Consider the following 21,896-nt stretch of genomic DNA (forward strand, 5'->3'; position numbering starts at 1 on the left):
GTAAACATGAGTTTATCTAGAAATAAGGTCTTTACAAATGTAATCGAGTTATCTAGAAATAGGGTCTTTGTGAATGTAATCAAGTTAAGATGCGGTTATACTCTACTGAAGTGAGCCCTAATCCAGTATAAATGGTGTCCTCATAAGAAAAGGAGAAAAAAAAAACACAGACACATACAAGGAAGATGGCCAATTTGATGACAGAAGCAGAAATAGAAGTGATGTAGTCGGAGCACCTGGGTGGCTCAGTGGGTTAAGCCTCTGCCTTCGGCTCAGGTCACGGATCTCAGGGTCCTGGGATCAAGCCCCGCATTGGGCTCTCTGCTCGTTAGGGAGCCTGCTTCCTCCTCTCTCTCTGCCTGCCTCTCTGCCTACATGTAATCTCTGTCAAATAAATAAACAAAATCTTAAAAAAAAAAAAAAAAAGAAGTGATGTAGCCAAGGAACACTAAAGATTAATGGCCATCACCAGAAGCTAGCAAGACAGAGACAAGGATTCTAGCCAAAGTTTCAGAGCCCAGAGCCATGCTGACAACTCAATTTCAGACTTCTAGCCTCCAGAACTGTGAGACAGTACATTTCTGTTGTGTTAAGCCACACACTTTGTGATATTTTGTTGAGGAAACCCTAGGAAACCAATATAGCAAACAACACAAATCATTGGCACAGATAGACATAGGGAGCAACCCATATCATAGGTGTGGTGCATGAAACACACTTTCAATAGTGCCATCAACTGAAACTGGGGAAAACATGCATGTAGCAATAGGTCTCTGTAACAAATTAACGTTCTTGGCTCAGCAGGTGTAGACTCAAAAGAACTGTGAAAACTTAAGGGAAAACACCCAGGATGGAGAATTTTCCTCTACCAGCTAAGGGCTTTCATCTATTCCTCAGACTAGTATGGAAGAATTTAAAATTAATAACAAATTCTTATTTTTTACATCAATTTACCTTTTTTCCTCTCTTTTTTTTTTTTTCTGAATGTGTGAATTCCTTAGTTATTTGTGTGGTGAAATGTGTATTATCCTCATCCCAATATATGGGTTTAGTCACTGTCTACCCCTCCACCCCCCAAAAAAAATATATATATATAGCTATATTACAGTATTTTAAGGAATAGAAACTTTCCAATTCTTAAAAAAAAATGATACCTACATGGATTGTGTACTCAATATGATATGACTGTTGCCAAGACTCTGTAGTCCACAATATGTGTTAACTGGTGTAAATAGTAGACTATAGGAATATTTCTTGACAATGCTAATTTTGTTTGCTTTCCAATACTTCATATTCTACCATAAATTAATTCTGATTCCAGAAAGAGTGAAGTCCAAATTCACATGTACAAAATGCATAAAACTAACCCAGAGAATTAAATGGGCAAAACAGTGATCTGTGGTACTCCATATATACACTGAAAATGGGACAAAATATGGAGAATTTAGAGATTTTCCTATCTTTGAATTTTCCCATTTTTCTACTAAGGTATGCCATTTACTAATTTGAAATTATTTATTACTCATATATGTCTTGCCATGACTAGGTCTGTATCATGTAAAAATAGGTTATGAGTAGATGTGATTATTAATCTGTTACTAAATATCAGTTGCAAATTAGGAAATGAGATATCTGCCCTTCTCTATTTTTGATTTATATTTAGTATAAACAAATTGTGCAATTTCTAAGAAACTATGGTAATGGGTGACAAATAAACACACAGATTGCATAAAATTTTTCCAAATTTCAAATAAAACAAGATCTAACCATTTACATTAAAAATGGTCAGTTTTATATGATACGTCACGTGAAACTTAAATATACATACTAATTTTGATTTGAACATATTGAGCATCTTTAATTAAAAATACTCTAAAATAAGGGCTCCTGGGTGACTCAGTCAGATAAGCATCTGACTTGATTTCAGCTCAGTTCATGATCTCAGGTTCCTGTGATTAAGTCCCGCATGGACTCTGACTTGACATGGAGCCTGTAATATTCTCTTCTTCTCTCTCCCTCTGCCCTTCCCTTCCACTTGCACTCTCATGCTCTCTTTCTCTCAAAAAAAAAAAAAAAAAAAAAAAAGTCAAAACAACAACAAAAAAGAACAAAAAAACCCCTTCTAAAACATAATGCATAGGAAATATTGTAGACTTAACACATTATTGTCAATGTAATCATAGTTATTATTAAAGCTAAGATAAATGTATCATCCTAAAGATCTATTTTAATTAAAGATATCTGACATATACAGTACACATATATAAATATATTAATTAAGTTATTTTGAACAGTTTTTTAATTATAGTTACAGGTTTAGAAAACAAATACACCAGTTTCCTTTAAACTAGCAGTGGAAGGGCACCTGGGTGGCTCAGCATCTGCCTTTGGCTCAAGTCATGATCCTGGAGTCCCAGGACTGAGTCCCATGTTGAGCTCCCTGTTTGGTGAAGAGTCTGCTTCTCCTTCTGCCCCTCCCCCTGCTCATTCTCTCTCTCTCTTACTCTCTCTCTCAAAGAAATAAATAAAATCTTAATAAAAAAAAAGTTAACATTGGAGTACCAAAATATGTAAGATTTTACCATTGATTATTTTTCATTTTCTGCTTCCCTAATCTATTTGGCTCATAAGCGAAATCATCATCAAAGAACTACTGAGTACCCCTAAGGACTTAGCTATATACTAGGTGTTTGATCATTGAAAACTATAAAGAATATGCTTAGTTACTGTTGAATTGAAATGCTGAGTGGTCCATTAGGCAGAAATGAGTAACTCATCCATCAGAGGCATCTCTGGTAAATGATTACCCTGACAGTTCATATGTTGAATATGAGAGCACTCATGAGAATGTATCCACTGGGTGATGAGATGCTAACTTTTATTCTAAAGTGTGTTCTTCAGTAAAAGTCTGCAACTCTATCTTAAATCACCTGTCATGCTTTACATAGCATAGGCTATAAATAATTCTGACCATGTCACTGTAGCTAGAGAAAGAGATTTCAAGTCTTTTGATCTATAACATGATCACTACACCTAGATACAACACGTGGGTAATATTTGAATTGTTAAGTGAAGGAAGAATGTATAAGGAAATTAGTGATATTCACAATATTTTAAAAATTCTTTTTTGTACCTTAATGAATACTTATATTGAAATGTTTATATATATATATATATATATATATGCATGTATATTATATATATGATGAATAGTTATATAGAAATGATACCATAATATCATAAATGACACCATGACACCATAATATACCTACTAGTTTACCAAATCTTGTGTAACTCAAAAGCAACTGGATGCTCAGGTACTACTAAGTATTTTATCTGAAATAAGTATTTAGTAAATATTTAGTAAGTATCTTATCTGAAGTAAAAAATAAGTAAATATAAAATAAGTATTTAGTAAGTGTTTTATCTGAAAATAAAAGAGCTGGACTCTATGGCCTTTAAGAATTCTCCCAGCTCAAAAATATTTTTGAATTCATAACCTTGACTATTAATAATATTAAATATAAATATTTTATAGTAATACTAGATGATTTATAGAAATATAAAAGTACTCCAATAAATGTTAGAATGGATTCTATAAACTAAAATATGTGTAAATACTAAATAAATACTAAAAATGAGTACTTTATATTTAGTTTAACACATTTGTCACAGTGGAGCCTACATCTGACCCAATTAGCAATAGTGATGATTTTAAAGGATTTATGACAGCAATGATGACCCATTAGTAAAATACATGAGCACTTGCATGTGATAGAAATTTATGAAACAAATAAGGGAAATTTGATCTATAGCTATTTTGCAGGGGTACAATAATTAGCAGTTCCATTTGTATCTTCATACCAGAACAAAATATTAAATACACTTACATTGAATTTATTTATATATCTATGTATCATTTCTCTATATAAGCCTCTAGTTTATATATATTTAAGATATATGTAATCAAGACTTTTTTTTTTTTTTTAAAGATTTTATTTATTTGATAGAGAGAAATCACAAGTAGACGGAGAGGCAGACAGAGAGAGAGAGGGGAAGCAGGCTCCCTGCTGAGCAGAGAGCCCGACGCGGGACTCGACCCCAGGACCCTGAGATCATGACCTGAGCCGAAGGCAGCGGCTTAACCCACTGAGCCACCCAGGCGCCCCTGTAATCAAGACTTTTAAAAATATCAGTATCTTTTCTATAGTGGTATATTCATGAACTCTATGTATTTGCTTCACTTTTAAGATAAGGATAGTAATGATTGACATTGAATGTAGCTGTCCTCTGGAAAAAAAAATCATAAATGATCACTATTTTTAATGTCTGCACAAAGAGACAAAAATGAGTAAAGGTAAGGAAACACACACAAAAAAGAAAAATGCTGAATAAAATGTTCTTGGAGAATTTAAACTGCTTATTGATTTGTCTTCAGAGGTTAAAAACTAGCAATTTTAAAACCATTTTGCAAACATAGGAATTGTTTCTGGAGGCACTAATTCACTTATTTATTCACTCATTCAATAAAGCAACTAATTTTATTGTAAATCTTCATATTTTAGGCAGTGAGATGTAAACTCTTTGAAAGCAAGCATTTTTGTTTTATAACCTTAGAACAAGTTCTGACACATAGCAGGTATTTGATATTTATGTGTGAAGTGATTGAATGAAAGACAAGTATTACCATAAAAATTCAGTAGATCTTGTATAGGTCATTTCCTCCAAGTGTTTCCAGTATAGTGGATGGAGCTTACAGATATTCAAAATTACTGTTATATATTATTGTAAAGTTTACACCCATTGGCCAAAAGCAAATCAAAGTTTTGCTCAGTAATGTTAAAAACAAGGTAACCCAGATGCAAGGTATTGAGTATTAAATGAAGCAAGAAAATGGAATTTCAAGAAGTGCCAGATTTTAAATAAGTAGTTTCTTTCAGGAAAGTCCATTCATGTCTATGCAAAATAGACGGATCTACAGGACTCTCATCCTGCTTTCCGGCATTAGCAAAGGCATCTTCCCACATGACGGCAAGGATGGACAATTTAAGAAAAAATCTTGACTATGAAAGTCTCCAAATATCAAAATTAAGCACAGATTGGCTGTTTATTCACCCTGAAAAAGATCCTCAAGGAAAGATAAATGAAAAGGAATAATACAATATCCCAGGAGAAAATTCAGTAATCATCATAACAGCTCTTCAGAGGTATTCCAGAAGTCAGATCTTGGAATCCACAGTTTAGTATGTTTATTGAAAACTTAGGAAAAATTATAAAGAAATTCAAAATATCAATTATATTAAAATATAAGACATATAAAAAAGTCAAGGTAAAAATAGAAGGCTCTTTTGTTTATTTTTAAAGACGTGTCAAGGAAGAGGTGATCACAACCTTCAAATGCTTGTGAAGCTTATTTTACAGATATGGTAACAAGTACTTGTCTATTTCTTTCAAGGGAAATGAAAAGGAAGTCATAGATATAATATGTATTAGAATTAACTTATGAAGGCTTTAAAGTAATTTCCTCACAGTGAAGCTTTTAAAACATTTATAAGTGACTTATTTTGAAAAGTGATGACATGTCTTATTGAAAAATAGTCGTGATTCATATACGTTTTCTTCCTCTAGGTATGGCTATAATTCTTCCCCAAAGGAGGTAGTAGACCTACTGTATCATTATAGATCCTTTCTAAATGATACTTTTTAATCTTAATTCTCTCTTTATTAATTAACTACCCTCAGTTAGCTACAGTAGCTGAATATACTTACTGTTTTACTTCTAAAACTATGAACATTATGTTGTTACATGATATATGTTTTTGTGAGACATCTCAATTCTTCAATGGAACAGTAAGCAGTATATGAGAGTATTAACTCATACAGGGCACCTAAAAATGGTGTGGTATTACAACGAATCAATAGAATCCATGTATTTTATATTTCCATTTGCAATTCTAAAGTTCTTTATTTCTTGAGGTTAGGTTTTAAGATAATTAATAGGAAAGAACTTCTTGTTAATAATTGGATCTCAATACTAATCATAGGACTTAAAGGTCAATTTAGATTTTAAAATGAGCAACTCTTGATCCTTGATCCCATAGTAAGTCACAAATAATATATTGGGAGGAACTCTTTGGAAAGTGTGCTTTGATAGTGTTGTGAGGAAGGAAGAAAACAGTTACACAGAGCCCTTTCCCATCCGTGTTATTGACTTCTGTGTTAACTGAGTCCAGTGAGAGCTCTCCTCCAAAACCATCAATCAAGAAGGGTATACAAATCATTTAGTTTCTTACTAAATGGAAGGGGAAAAAAAAAAAGATGTGATATAATTTAAAAGATCAGGGTAGATATGTGTAAGCAAGATTCCTAAGATTAATCACCCAAAGTAAACTTTATTATTTAAGGACTGTTGGACTATAAAGAAGCTGTGTTTCCTCTCAACAACATGGATCAGATTTATGGTGTCATAAATATTGACAGCATTATGTTAGTCATGCATTTTGAATTCTTTTTCTTACTGAGAATCCTATAGAAAAAAGGGTTATGTAAACATATTTAGGATGGTTGCACCCAGAGGTTGAGATGATAGAACCAGTGACTCTATGACTATGAAGTTGTTTTCGTGCTGTTAAATATTTTGCATAACAGTGGGGCTCTGGCGGTACGAAGGACGGTTTCGGCATCTCTTACTACAACTTTATTTTTCCCACTATTTGTATATAGATTAAAATTAATAGTTTTGATTCTTTCCCCATGTCTTATAAATGTTAAGTGCATTTTCCCCCCGAAATTCTTGCTAAAGTCTAAAGCTGAAGATAATAGATATTAAATACCTATTCATTCCAAAGTATGTCTTTGGAATACATCCATACATTCATTTTTAAAAGGCAGCAAAACTGGTCAACCAAATCCATTACAAACAAGTTAGAGGATAGATGACTAGGAAAGAGAAAGAGATTCTTTTGAGTGGATTTTTAGAGTAGGGATGGGGATTTCCTCCAAGAGAGTGAGACTGCCATCTCACTGCCTATCAAGATTTTGACTACCCCGTGGCATTGTAGCAACTCTGATATTTCCACCAGACAGTCTTTATAACAGATCAGTGATCTTGATAGGGATTAGCACACATGTGGACATAGAGACCAATGTCCGCTTTTCTTTACTAGAAGTCTGAAGGCGAGAGTCTGGCCAGAACAACCAAGAAAGGAGTGCTATAGGGAGGTAACAGAAATGTTCCCATTTGCCAAGGCAAAGATGCATGAGCTCTTATGGAGCTATTGAAGTCCAACAGCCCATCCTAAAGATCTAGCCGGGCACAGGGGTGCAAGAGTACCTGGCTCTGGGGATCCCAAACAGACCAGGTTCAGCCACTTACCACTGACAAAAGCCAAAGGCAGAGAAATAAGTGGTGGTGAAACAAGAAGGAATTTATTTCAGTGAGTTCAATACCAAGAAGGCAGCTGGCTAGCATCTCAGACTCTCTCCCAAGTGCTGAAAATACTTCCAGGTTTATATAAAGAAAATAGGCAATTATGGGTGGGTACGTGTAGGTAGGCAGTGCAGGGCAAATGGATCCTTGTCTTGGAGTCCATCACAGGCTCAGTCTTGGTGGCTCAGGGTAGTCTTTAGTGCTTGAAGGAGGGGTAGTTTCAGCTTCCCTTGTAGGATGTTTCGTCCTCAGGGTCTTTTGCCTGAGCCAAGAGGTAAGCTGGAAAGAAGAACCCAGCTAGAAATTTTGAGGTAAGAATGGAAGCAGAGACTCCTTTTGACTGTGCTAAGGTTAAGTATAATGAATTAAGTACTGTTGTCAATGTGTAGAAACAATAGGCAGAAAATAACAGAGTCAGTAATATTCCTGAGTCTACTAAAAAATAAACTAAAAAACTAACTATATGTCCTATTCTACTAGAGATAGTCTTGGTTACAGTATTGTTCCAGCATTCTGCCCTTTTTCACTCACAAATGTATACTGATTTTGGGTGCTCAGAGTATATTTCCTGATCAATTTATAGAAAGAAGAGAAACAAAACAAAACATTTAAAGCAGTTCCAAAAATTTATGTACAAAAAAAATTGATTTAATGAGATTTTTTAAAACTTTGTTTTGTTGGTACTTTTTAAAATTTCATCATATAAATCAATTAATCTTTTGAAGGGTGCGTATGTATTTGTTTCTTCTGTGCATAATGTATTTTCAAATAGTTTTCAAGTCACTTGGGAGAGAAATCCATGTCTAAGACTTTTTAGTAGCTCTGTCAACATACTTGTATTTTCTAAATAGATATTAAATGAATGAGTGAAGATGAAAGAAAAGGGAGTCCGAATTCTGTTAGAAATTTATGAGTAAATCTGGAGAAAAGTCGGTCTCAGTTTCAGAAGAGTTGTCCATGGTTTTAAATTACATTGCATCATAATTAAATATGAGTCATGACATTATTCTAAAAATATCTTCACGAAGTCACAGCTAATTATTTATGCCTCTAAAATACACTAAATACTGACAAGATTCACTTTTCAGCTTACTCTTTTTTGTAGAAACATCTTTGTTGTAATAAAAAATGTGATGATTGGCCTGACCTGAGAAAAAGAGGCTTTTATGCTGTATTTATCAAAAGAAATTTTAAATAGGAAATTAAAAAATAAGCAGGTGGATATAAGGCAATGGCAAATAATCATAAAAAGGCATAGGGAGGTTATAGACTGTTCTTCCTCTGAAAATATGAGGTAAAAAAAGAGAGTTAAAAGGAATATTTTAGGGGAAGTAAATGCCACTATTTCAGTGTCTTTTAACCACTGGAATTGTTTAACAGGAGGGAAATACTAATTAAGATTTCACTGCCGCCAAGCAATATTTACTATAGTTGAACTGGATGAGTTTTATAGCAGCTCAATCTCATTTCCTTGTTAAGATCTTCATGCTGAAAATCAGGCTTCTCAGATTTAATCAGATGCAGCTCCGTCTCCTCCCCCTTTCCCCAAAAGAGAAGAAACACATTTGGTACTCCACGACCTCAAGAGATTATTAATCTATAAAAATGTTCTTGCCCTCCCACAACCTCCCAGCCTATGACAATAATTATGATGGCTGCTGCAGAGTTGTATTGCTGTTAAAAATGGCAATAATAATGGTGGAATTAAATCCTCTTTCCTTATGTATAAATGCAACACTTATTTCCATGCTATTTGGAAAGGATCCATTCTTTTCTAGCAGACATGGCTATGCATCATTCTTAAATATACTGTAAATCTTCTAATAATTAATAACTGCTAGAGTGCAGTTCCTTAAAAAATGAATTTATATGAATTATGAATCACCTGTAACTGAATTCATTTTCCCTTTCCTCAGCTATAAAGCCAAAATAAAAGGGAGCTGTTGTCAATTATGTATATCATTAAAAAATGTTTTTCTCTTTAAAATATTTTGATTGTTTAGCTTGACTTTTTTTTTTATATTGGATTAATTCTTCAGAACCATCATTGGACTGCTTTTTCAAGACAATATTTTTTCAAGATAATATATTTTGTTATGCTTGGTTTTCCAGACATAGTTTTATGTTCTACTTGTGAATTGCTTTTTATTACAAAATTCGTGCAGTTTAAGAAAAAACAGAATTAAAGAAAAATCAAAATAAATAAATATCCTATACATTACTATCATTAAATTTTTATAGTCTATCTGGCTAGAATATTTGCTTCATGCATATTTATATATCTATATTGCTATTGATAGCAATTCAGAATACAGATAAAATGGTGGGATCATAACATACATTGTGTTTTTAACGTGATTGTTTTTACTTCAAAAACCATTCTTCATGTTACTGCAAGTTTAAAGGAGTGTGCTATGTCATCGTTCCTTAAGGACTTCAGATTATTTCATTGAATAGGTAATTTACATAATCCAAATCTTAATTCATTTTCTATTTTTTTATCCACTAAAAAAGGAACTAGTCATATACCAAATACTACATTTTTGTACACTTTCTAACTTACATATTCTTAAACTGTTTCTTATCCTTTATTATCATTCTTCCTTTCTTATACCCCTCTATATATTAGCTACGATTTTCGTCTTGTCACGGAAGCAGGGCTTCAAAAAGATTTAGCAGCTTGTCCAAAGCCACACAGCTAGTAAGCCGTAGAACAAGACTTGCTGTTTTCTGCTTTCAAAATTAAGAGGCAGATTCTGGCACTGTGGGTAATGCTTAGAAATTGACAAAATTCCAAGTGAGTAATTGAGGATGAGCTTTAGATGAAAAAGCAAAAGTGTTGGGAAAGTTATTCTAAATTCACCAAGAATCTAGAAGTTGGCTTCTCTCTGGCTCAATTTTATAACAGAGGAAGTTTTCTGTGAGTATTAACTGTAAAGTTTAAGTTTAAAGTTAAGTTAACTTTAAGTAAAGTTTAGAGTCAATGGTATATATTTTAAAATGTAAGATTCACTTGTTATTATCTATCTAATTTCTCACTAACTTTACTTTCACAAATAAGGAATAACGAGGAACTAAGACTAAAAATTTTAAATGATGGTCCCAAGATGTCCCAGATAATTTGTGTACAAGTGCATACATAGTATGTAATTTCTATTACAGTACTTGAAATCTACATGAAAAAACACAACGAAAGAAAAAGAAGGGAAGAAAACCATTGGTTTACTCTGTGTCTGGTAGTTGACTCAGCAACTTGAAGATACATGCTGTATAACTTAGTGATCATTTAAATAGGGATACTATGTCTCAGTTGTAATTTTATCTTCTCCACAAAAAATTGAGTGTAGAATTCTGGGAAGAAAGAGAGGAGCGAGGCGTGGTTCTATGTGGGATCCTGTTCCAAACAGCAGTTACTAGAATATCTAATACGTGTATTAGCCTTTTAAATGCAGAAATAATGGTCCTTTATCTGAAAAATAGTTTCACTCTCTGCTTGCTTATACCCAAATCTTGAATGTGTTGTTTTTTTTTCTTTATTGTCAGTGTTACAGCCTGTTAATGTTTAACTGTCACTTAACCTTAATTGACATCTCACACCCTTTTGTACCAGCATGTTGTACAATAGAGGAGGAGTCAGATAGAAGGACAGTTGTGGTAGTATGTTGGCAGTTTTCAAAAATTTTTTAAACTTTGTTGCATCGTATATATATATATATATATATATATATATATATATATATAAACCTTTGAAGGTGCTGTATTAACAACAAAATGCTTACAACTAAAAAGTATCTGAATATGTATATTGGGAAACCAGAAAGCGATGTCAATATAGGAAGATAGCATCCTAGGCTTCAACCAGATGTTGAAGGTGAAGCCCCCAGGCACAGTGGGCAGCAGCAGCTTTCCCTAGGAGAGGATGATCCTGCAACCCTGTGGCCTGAGGCGAGGCTGAAAGGTATGCCTAGGGAGCTGGCCAAGGGCTGACGGTGGCCCGTTGCCACACCACAGAAAGGCCAGTGGATTTCCCCAGTTGATCATCTTGGAGAATGAACACAACTTTGCTTGGGGGCTTGCCTTACTTAACACAAAGAATGCAGCCCCAGAGGAAGAGAATTTAGCTCACTTTTGTCTGGGGAAAAACTTTTTAGCGATAAATGGAGAAAGAACTCACAGCTTTTAAGCAACTACTTCTAAAACAAGGTCAAACAGAAGGATCAAGCTTCATCAAACAAGTAAGAAATATCCAGCAAGGAACTTCCTGAAGTAGTGAATATAACTGAAACTAAAACCCGGAAAGTTAGCTTAAAGTTCAGATATGAAAGAAGATCTAACATAGAACAACCAAGTATTGCTAACAAGGGGGTTTATTGCAAAAAGACTGATTAGCAGTATTTTCAGACTCTCAAAAGAAACTGACTTTTCTCCATATATCCTTAAGTACTTATCTGAAACAAAATTCATTGTCCCTACGATTTTTTGTTAATTTCAAATACTTAACACTAGATTTTAACCTTGAAAGTCAATCATAAGATTTTAGGTGTACATATTAAAGGCAGTTAAGTAATGGTTCTTTTTACTGAACTACCCTAGAAATTTGAATGCATTCATAGCTATGTCACTGACTAAAATAATTAATTGCATAGTAATAGTGTCTGAAATTGGAGTATAGATAACACCACATTAAAGCAGGGGCTGGCCAAAATGATCAGTTAATCTGTTGGAGTGTGGTCCAGCTTTGAAGTCATTTATCTAGTTTTTCCATTTTATGTGCTTTTAATTTAGTATACCTTTGTTTGACATCTAAACAACCATGCAGAAAACAGTAGAAGGAATGTACAAAACAGTTGTCAAACTATGTGTCAGGACAAACCCTACATCACAGTGGCTTTTCCTTCTCTTGTGTTCCTTAAAAAGATAGTTTGAGTTTCTAACCCCCAGTAGCTGAGTATATGATATTAATTGGAAATAGGGTTTTTACAAATGTAATTGAGTTAAGATGAGGTCATACTGGAATATTGTGTGTTCTAATTCAACATAGCTGGTGTCCTTATGGCAAGAGGAGACTCTGAAATACAGACACACATGGGAGAAGGCCATGTGACAGTAGAAGCAGAGACTGCAGTGTTATAGAAGCAGAGTTTATAAGTTAAAGAACACCAACAATGATTGCCAAAAAACCACCAGAAGCTAGGGAGAGGGAGACAGGAATCCTCCCCTACAGGTTTCAGAGGGAGCATCATGTTATAGACACCATGATTCTGGACTGTTGGCCTCAAGATGTGTGAGATGACATTTATGTAGTTTAAAGCCACACAACTGTGATACTTGATTATAGCAGCTCTAGGAAACAAACACACCTACCTTTTAAGTATACATCACATTAAGTTAAAAGATGATGTGAAATTCGCAAATCATCCAACAATACTTAATCTTATTATCTGTGGAATTTCAGAATGTAATCATAACATGAATTTAGAAATGATTTTAGAATCTTTGATAATTTTGTGACTTATGAGTGAAGTTAATGAGTGATACCAAGCAGGGTTAAACAGACCTTACTGCCAGTTTCAAGAGAATTTAGAAAATAAAATTACTAAAATTCATCTCCACTCACTCTAAAATATCATTATTTCTTCAATTGTAGCACAGGTTCTTCCTTATTTGTACCTCTTGAGTTCTTGTCCACCCTTATCTGTGAGTGACTGGATACAATGAATATGGAAGATGGTCAAGATTGCTCATGTAATTGGGCTCTGGACAACTGAGGCAAGGTACATTTATATCAGAGGAATTTTAGATTTGTGTATGTATTATGACACTGTTGAGGCCCGAGGGCAGTGAAGTTTCTTGAGAAAAACATGTCTCTTTCTAATTTATGTAAAGATAATAATAACAGCTCATCAGAGCAGAGATTTTTTTAGGGTTTGGTTTAGACCTTAGGTGGACCTGGGAAGAAAACACAGACAAAAGGGAGCCTAAAAAGTACATTGAAATCTGTTTACAAACTCTATTCACCTCCGTCAGCCATTGTTCACCTTTTCTCCTTGACTTAGACAAATTTGAGACTTGTCTAAGGTGATCCTTCACAGATCCTCAGGGTCTGAAGGAAAAAATATAAATGAAATGCACATTGCTTTAATTCAAAGACCTGTAAGAGAACAACAAAAAAAAGATTTAAGACAACATCATTAAGTCTGAGCTACAACATAAAGAAAAATGTGCTTGTTTAAAACTCCAAATCCCCAAAACAGCTTATAGTATCTGGACCGTACCTTATTGAGAAAGTGTTAATGTGTTTACTTTGTAACAACATTGGTGAATTAAATATCACTCATCTTCTTGCCATGATAACTCTAAGTATTTTAGGTTGTATTCACTTTTATCAAAATCTATACAAAATACACCTTATAGAAACTTGAGAATCTTTGATTAACTTTAATTGGGTGAAAGGTAAAGGTACCTAGAGACAATTCAAGAAATATATTAAAAACATAAACCAGTGGGTTATAAATGGCACATAAATGCTTTATTTGTTAAGGAAGGTAAAGTTTATGGTTAGATTTTTAAATAAGGTCTAAAATATTGTATAAGTTTATAGGAGCTAAAAAGCATAGATTTGTCTCCTAACTTTAACTTCAGTCCTGAAAACACAAAACAGCATTTAACAGCAAAGACTTAAGCATAGGCAGATTGGCTCCATCAGTCATTAACTGACCTTGAGCAAACTTTCTCAACTTCAGTTTGTTTGTTCATAGGTATATGTAATCTGTCTCATAGAATTTGTATAGGCAAAAATGAGATCATACACATAAAGTGTTAGAGTACAAAGCCTATCACATAGTAAGCCCTTAGAATTGTTTCTACTTATTATCTTGTATTATAATAAAAAAGAAAGCTATATACACAGAACACCAGATCATTAAATCCTCTAGGTTTGAGACAAAATACTGACCCACTTTAATGATTTTCATACTCCCATTTTAAAGATATTAAAATTAACTATCATTATAGCATATAGTTGTAACAGCAGGTACGTTAAAAAAATATTTGACATAAATTAACTCCTTGAATCTTTATAGCTGTCCCATGAGTTAGCCATAAATACTATGCCTGTTTTATACATGCAAAACTGAGACACAGAGAGGCTTAGAAATTTGCCTCAGGATCACAGCAGAGCTGAACTTTAATGTTTAGAAGTCTGGTTTCAGAATCTATGGTCAAAACCTTAAGCCACACTCCCGTCATTAAAATGTCCAGTAGTTTGTGGATTGCTATGGCATGTATCTTGTTCATTTATTTTATGTAGAGGTTCATATAAAGTTTAATTCCATACTTACCTTCTTCTCTCTTAATAGGAATGTGCTGTGTTTTTATGGTATTTAACCAATGTAAATCAGATAGTTTGACCTTCAGTTAACTCAAAGAAAATATTTGTTCACAAATCTGACTTTTAGCTTCACTCTAAAAGCCCTTTTATTCACGGGGAAAAGAGCTAAAAGAAAACAAGGGAGTATGGCAGGGATGCTTACACAAGGAAGCCCTTATAGTTTAAATGTCTGTGCTTCTAACAAAGCAAGAGCCCAGCGATTATAATTCACAAAAGAAAGTTGGTTGGCAACTGGAATTCATAATAAATCTCAGGGTCAGACCACAGGCTCACAGAGGGAAAAATTATATAGAAAGGAGGAAGAACTTTTTTTTCACCATATCATTTCCTGCATAGAGAGCTTTCCTAAGAGATTTATGCAGAGTCATATCTATAGCAAAAAGAAAAGGGTGCTCTGTCCTTAGAATCAAAGCCAAGGAAAGAATGAAGAATAGAATAGCAACAATAAGCTCTGTCTTCTTATAGTTTTGTATGAAAAGGAAGTGAAAGTGTCTCTGACACTCCCATTAAATGCAGTAAACTGTTTTAGGAAAGGATTATACTGAAACCATTTGAACAAGCTTAAAGAAATAATACTATTCTCACTTTCATTAAAACTTCAGTAGGTTCAAATGTGTTCACATTTTTCAACTTTATATTCAAAAATTTTCAAAGGAGTCCTTTACCTGGTGTGTTTTGCTGTAGTCATCCAAAATAAATTCAGTTTTCTTTAAAAAAAATGAACTTGTTCAAAATATTTACTTGAATAGCCAGTTTTAACATAATTGTTTACTACCCAAATTTTAAAATCTCACTATATTTTTCTTTTACATGTAATACATGTCCATTGTAAAATTTCAGACAGCATTTAGCAGTATGAAGAAATATTAACTGAATTCTTGTCACTCATAAGTAAACCCTGTTAACATATTCACATACTATACATTGTCATTATTTGTTGTTATAAAATTATATTCTTCTAATACAGACATTAATTACATATTTTAGGCTTAATAGCATGTAATAACAATGATGTTAGTACCGCAAGTTTTTCTTTTTTTTTTTTAAGATTTATTTATGTATTTGACAGAGAGCCTGAATAGGGAAAAAGGGCAGAGGGAGAGGAAGAGTGAATCTTAAGGAGACTGCACTGAGCTCGATCTCCTGACCTGTGAGATCATGATCTGACCTTAAACCAAGAGTTAGTGCTTACCTGACTGTGCCACCCAGGTGTCCCAGGAACACAAGTTTTTAAAGCAATTTCATAGTGAACTTCTTTTCAACTTTCTCCTATTACAAACAAAACTAAAAATAATATAAAGATATCTTTTCACACTTTCCAATTGTTTCTTTGGGATACATGCTTGTAATAGTTGAATAATATAAATAATGTATGAGTGAGCATTCATGTTTTAAACTTTTCAATACGTATTTCCAAACTGCATTCCAAAAATGAATTAACGTGCATTTCCCCTAGTAATGTAAGTAAACATCCTTTTTCAAGTATCCTTGTCAATAGTGGAAATAGCCAAGGGACAGCTCTCCTGCCTATTCTTTGTGACCCTTTAAAAGAATTTTCCATAAATAATTTGGACCTTTCAACCAATGTTTTACTCCATCCTACATAGAAACAAATTAATAGTTGGATGTTAACAGTCATCGTCCATCTTTCTTTATGGAGAGAAGCTCATGTGGGCAGGGGAGGGGATTTGCTCTTCCTTGATGGTCTGTACTGTCATTTGAGCAAGCATCACAGTTGCTGGAATCCCCTTGCCTGTGTGATTCCAGGTTAGAGGTTTTCAACAGAAAGCTTACTCGAGATTTGAAAGTTATCATCAGAAACCATTATTTTCATAAGATCATACACTTCATATTTCAAGTTTTTATTTAAATTCTAGTTTATAATATATACAGTAAAATAGATTTCAGGTGTAGAATTTAGTGATTCATTACTTACATGTAACACCCACTGTTCATTACAAGCGCCCTTCTTAATACCCAGCACCCATTTAGCCCAACCCCATACACCTCTCCTCCAACAACCTTCAGTTGGTTCTCTATAATTAAGAGTCTCTTATGTTTTGCTCCCTCCTGTCTCATTCCCTTTCTTTTTATTTTTTCCCTTCCTCTATGTTCATATGATTTTTTTCTTAAATTCCACATATAAATGAGGTCATACGATATTTGTCTTTCTCTGACTTATTTTGTTTAGCATAATGTAGTCTAGCTCCATCCTCTTTGTTGCAAATGACAAGATTTTATTCTTTTTGATCAGGCATTGAAAGACAATGACAGTGATCACAGATGTGCTCAAGAGGGCTCAGCCTCCTCTCACTATTCTCTACTTCACGACTTGCAAACTGCTGGCCCTGCTGACCAAGAAAGTCACCATACCCTTCACAAGACACTTGAATACAGAACCACTGAAGAAACAACTCCAGTAAGCTTCTTTACCAATGTCTCTTAATGGTCCCCATTGATGGTTAGACAGATGCTGCTTGGTTTCTCAGGTCAACTGGTTGTGACTTTTCTGATAATCCAACTCTCCCTTTCATATATTCATCTCCTCAGTTGTTCCCACAGTTAATTAATATTTAATTCCTATAATAAATCCTTTATCTGATATTTAATCTGAAAATTCTCTTCATAAACCCTGCCTGCTTCTTTTTCCCTCTCCATCTAGACCAGTGAGAGATAATAGCTTAGTTAAATGTTGGTGGTATACAAACTAAAACTTATCCTCCCATGGGCTGTCCCAAAGACTGGACTAGGTGAAGGGGAAGACTGGGGTTAGCAAACCCATTTTGGTTCTCATACTAATGTATGCTTGTCAGCTAATTCTTCATGTTTGTTCTCCTTCTGTGGACTTTTAAATCCTGTCAATTGGTACAGAATGCAAAGGTGAAAAAGTAGGTGTTGTCAACCAGCCCCTTTTTAACTACTTCAAGAGGTACTGTGATTCTTCTTTCATTTACTGATTTAATGAGTAAAATCAAGTACTGTGACTTCTAGACTTATTTAAATATTAATGAGATTAGATATTATCTTCATTTGTTTATTTACTATTGGCCCTGTGATGTGTTGATTTATGCATTATAGCCGGTGTTTGACTTACTTAATTTTCACTTTGATTTGGCAATTACATATGCTAAATTTTTGTCACTTCATTTTGTAAATTTCTTTATTGTTTTACATCAAATATATAGAAAGCAAATATTAAAAATAGACATAAAACCCTTTGCACTTTACAGAGTACTTTTGAGAAAATGAATATACAAGTTACAGATTTGCAAAGAATGTTTGAAAATCATCTATTTGTCAAAGAACTTGTAGCCAGAATATTTTTTTTAAATCTTATCACTCAATAATAAAAATCAACACTGGTTTCACCAGAAAAAAAAAATCAATGGAGGACATATATGAATAAACAATAAAGATATAATATGATGCTTGATATCATTGAACATTAGGGAAAGATTAATTTAAACCAAAATGAGAGACATTGCTCCCCCTCCCCCTAGAATTGCTACACTCAAAAAGACAAACAATAACAAATATTGGTGAGAATGTGGAGAAATTAGAATGTCATACACTGCTGGTAGAAATGCAAAATAATGCACTCACTTTGGAGACATATTTGACAATTTCTCAAAAAATTAAGAGAAATGAAACATGTCCACACAAGACATGGATATGATCTTCATAGCAACATTATTCACAATAGCCAAAAATGTGTAAACAATCGAAATTTCCTTCAATAGGTACATGAAACAAACAATACACATTCACACAAAAGATAACTAGTAACCAATAAAAACAAAGTATGAAGTATTGATACATACTACAACATAGATGAACTTAAAAGCATCATGTCAAGTGAAAGAGTCCAGATGCCAGAAACCATATATTGTATGATGACATTTATATGAAATCTCCACAAAAAGCAAACCTATAAAAGCAGAAAGTGAATTAGTGGTTGTCTGGGACTGGAGATGAGAATTGTAACTGCAAATGGGTATGATGGACCTCTTTTTGAGATCATGGAAATGTTTTAGAATTATATTGCATTTGTGGTTATACAATTCTGTAAATTTACTAAAAATCATTGAGTAGTACACTTAAAAATGAGTGAGTTTTATCGTATGGAAATTATATCTCAATAAAACTATTAAAAATAGATAGACCAAAAATTTAGTTAGTATTATCCCTTTGGGGATGATAGCTATAAACATGATTAATTTTTACCTGTGAAATACAGACTTATCAAATGATTAGCTCATTTTCCCAGGAACACTAAAACAGGACAGTCCAGCAAATCAACTTTGCTAAACCATTGGGCATTTAATTCCCAGAGAACATGAAATTGAAATCATAAATCATTATAATGTGCTGAAATATTTAACTTTGCTTTTCATGTATTTTAAGACAAATTATGAATCATTAAACTATTTTTAGTAAAATTTGTATATTGACACTAAAAAGAGCTTTACTAAAATGAACTGCAACATTTTAAAAACTGAAGCCATAGCTCTTTTTTCACATCAGTGTGAAAAGAAATGAGAAGACATGATTATTTTACATAAAGGTTACCCAATGAACTGTGAAATAAAGTACCATATTTAAACTTTCTTTGAAACTTCCTTTTCAGAAGGCAAAGTTCTATAGTACACATTCTAAGTCTTAAGCATTGCCAGAAATTCTAAGAACGTGTGTCTTTGGGGATATAAGCACCATTTTCCTGTCTTGCTTCAGATCATTTCATGATAGAGATCCAGGAGGAAAACAAGCAAGTCAAAGGAAGGAATAGAAGATAAAGAAACCAGAGACAGAGGATCAAAGTACTTTCTTTCTTTATATATTTATTTTTAACCAAGAATTGTCTTTGAAAAACCACAGAAGAATGACTCAAAACAACTGTGTACATGGAAGCTGAAAAACAGAAGATAGAGGAATAAATTGAAAACAATAAAAAATAAATGCAGCTGTAATAAGCACTCAGTATTTCAGCATCTGTGCTATGGAGTTTTCTCAGATTTTCTTTTACTTTTTGGACTTTCTCCTATGTAAAGAGTTATTTATATCCATGTTCCTCTGTTTTCTTAATGAAGTTCATTCTTACCATTCTCTTTCATTTAAAAAACAACAAAATTTCTACTGCGGATTCTGCATGTGTGTGTTGTGTGTATTCTTAAGGTATTTTTATCAGCATTAATTTGACCTGATCTTCACAATTAGAGGTGATGTAAGTGAGCAGATATAATTATTCTTGTTTTCTAAACACACACACACACACACACACACACACACAGACACAGACACATAAGATAGGTAATGCATGTGGTAACGTCACAGAGCTGGCAATTTGTGAAGTTAAAACTTAAAGCAAGATCTTAAGAACACAGGACTTAAAGTCCAGTAATTTTTGTTTTATTTTGTTTCATTATTAGGACAGTATTTTCACAAATAGTACCACTTTATCTTGATTTCAAAAATAGAATATGATGATTAATCTGCCAATTAATCTCAAAATGGCCTGAGAACAAATTCAGCTGTGACTTCCAGTGAAACATAACTGATGGGGCACCTGGGTGGCTCAGTTGTTTAAGCCACCAACTCTTAATTTTGGCTCGGGTCATGATCTCAGGGTCCTGAAAGAGCCCCATCTCAGAATCCACTGTCAGAGTGGAGTCTGCTTGGGATTCTCCCTCTCTCTTTCTCTCTCCCTCTGCTCCTTACCCTGGTCATGTGCTCCCTCTCTCTCTAAAATAAGTAAGACTTTAAAAAAAAATAACCAGTATTATATTAGAAAATGAAGTAATTGTTTTATACAGAAGCACTCAATTATTTCTAATATAAAATGTATTGCAATCTACCATTGAATGGCTGATTTTGAGGCATCAGAAAAATTCCTTATTTTCTATGTATTGAAAACATATAAGAAAAATATGTATTTAATAAATATTCAAATTTGCAGTAACTTCAGGATTCTTCAAATTAGCACTACAAATAGAATTCTACAAATTTTCACATTTTAAAAAATTGTTTATTTTAAAAAAGAAAAAAATTATTTTATCCTGAAAAAGAAATACAGACATTAAGTATTTATTAATTAAATCCATATTTAACCCCAACCCCACTGCCAAAGCAAAATATACCATTTCACGGCCTTAAAACAATATACTTTCCCTCAGTTCTTGTGGTTGATTCATTGCCTAAACTTTGAAACAAGGGAGAACACTGCTACTTTGTATTGCTGTTACTAAACTCAAACCAGAAGAGTCATACTCAAAAATGTAGCTGAATTTATTTAAAGAAAAATGTATTAGACTTCTAGAAAGTACCATAGTATCACTATAAACGTTAAGAGAATATTTTCCTTATTGGGATGAATTTCACCAGTCAGACTGAAACTACTGTCAAGGTTAAATCTTTTATTTTCAATGATTCCAATTATTTTGACTACCAAGTGCTTTAATTATCTCAAGAAGGCAATTAATAAGCTCCATTCAACAAATCAAAAATCCCCATCAGTTTCTGCAGCATTCAAATCATCTTTCTTTATGTCATAAATGAACAGTCTCTGTAGACTATTTTTTCACTTCTTTTCACTTTTAACCTTAAATGTCAAGAGGATAGACACTGTGCCTTAGGTCAATGGGTTTCCCAGTCTAGGTTAGCTTTGTTCTTTGAGCTGCATTGTCTGAGCTCACAAGTATGTGGAAAATAAATTTATAGTTTATCCTACCTATGATATGCACATAGAAAATAATATTTTATTCTTTTGAAGAGGAATGTTGTTTCCAAACATTCTTCTTAACCCTCATAGGAACTGATTTCTGGGATCAGTTTTGTCACTTAAAAGTTCTAAGATGAAGGAAGAGTCTTTCAATCATTTATAAAATGAAAATTTTCAATTAAATATTATTTGGCCTCAAAAGCATTTAATAATATATAATTATTCTATATGCAAATATATTCTGAATAGAGATTGGTCCCCATGACATACAAAAACCATTGAAAAATTCCCTAAAGAGCTATCACCCATAAACAGTCACACACTTCCCCCAAATACCTTTTAGTCCTGATTTTCTTGTAAAC

At 33.3% G+C, this 21,896-nt stretch overlaps 1 long non-coding RNA gene across 1 annotated transcript in view; it reads right to left on the bottom strand.

Annotated features, from left to right (window-relative positions):
* Positions 1 to 7,486: 7,486 nt before the first annotated feature.
* The window catches only part of LOC131813969 (uncharacterized), a 29,469-nt gene continuing 15,059 nt past the window's right edge, over positions 7,487 to 21,896 (bottom strand). Inside the window, exons 2-3 of the long non-coding RNA XR_009347063.1 lie at positions 13,448 to 13,580; positions 7,487 to 7,708 (exon numbers count right to left, since the gene is read on the bottom strand). This is a non-coding gene — a long non-coding RNA (uncharacterized LOC131813969). The remainder of the gene's footprint in view (positions 7,709 to 13,447; positions 13,581 to 21,896) is intronic.

The sequence above is a fragment of the Mustela lutreola genome, chromosome 13 (genome assembly GCF_030435805.1).
Source record: "Mustela lutreola isolate mMusLut2 chromosome 13, mMusLut2.pri, whole genome shotgun sequence".
Lineage (NCBI taxonomy): Eukaryota > Metazoa > Chordata > Mammalia > Carnivora > Mustelidae > Mustela > Mustela lutreola.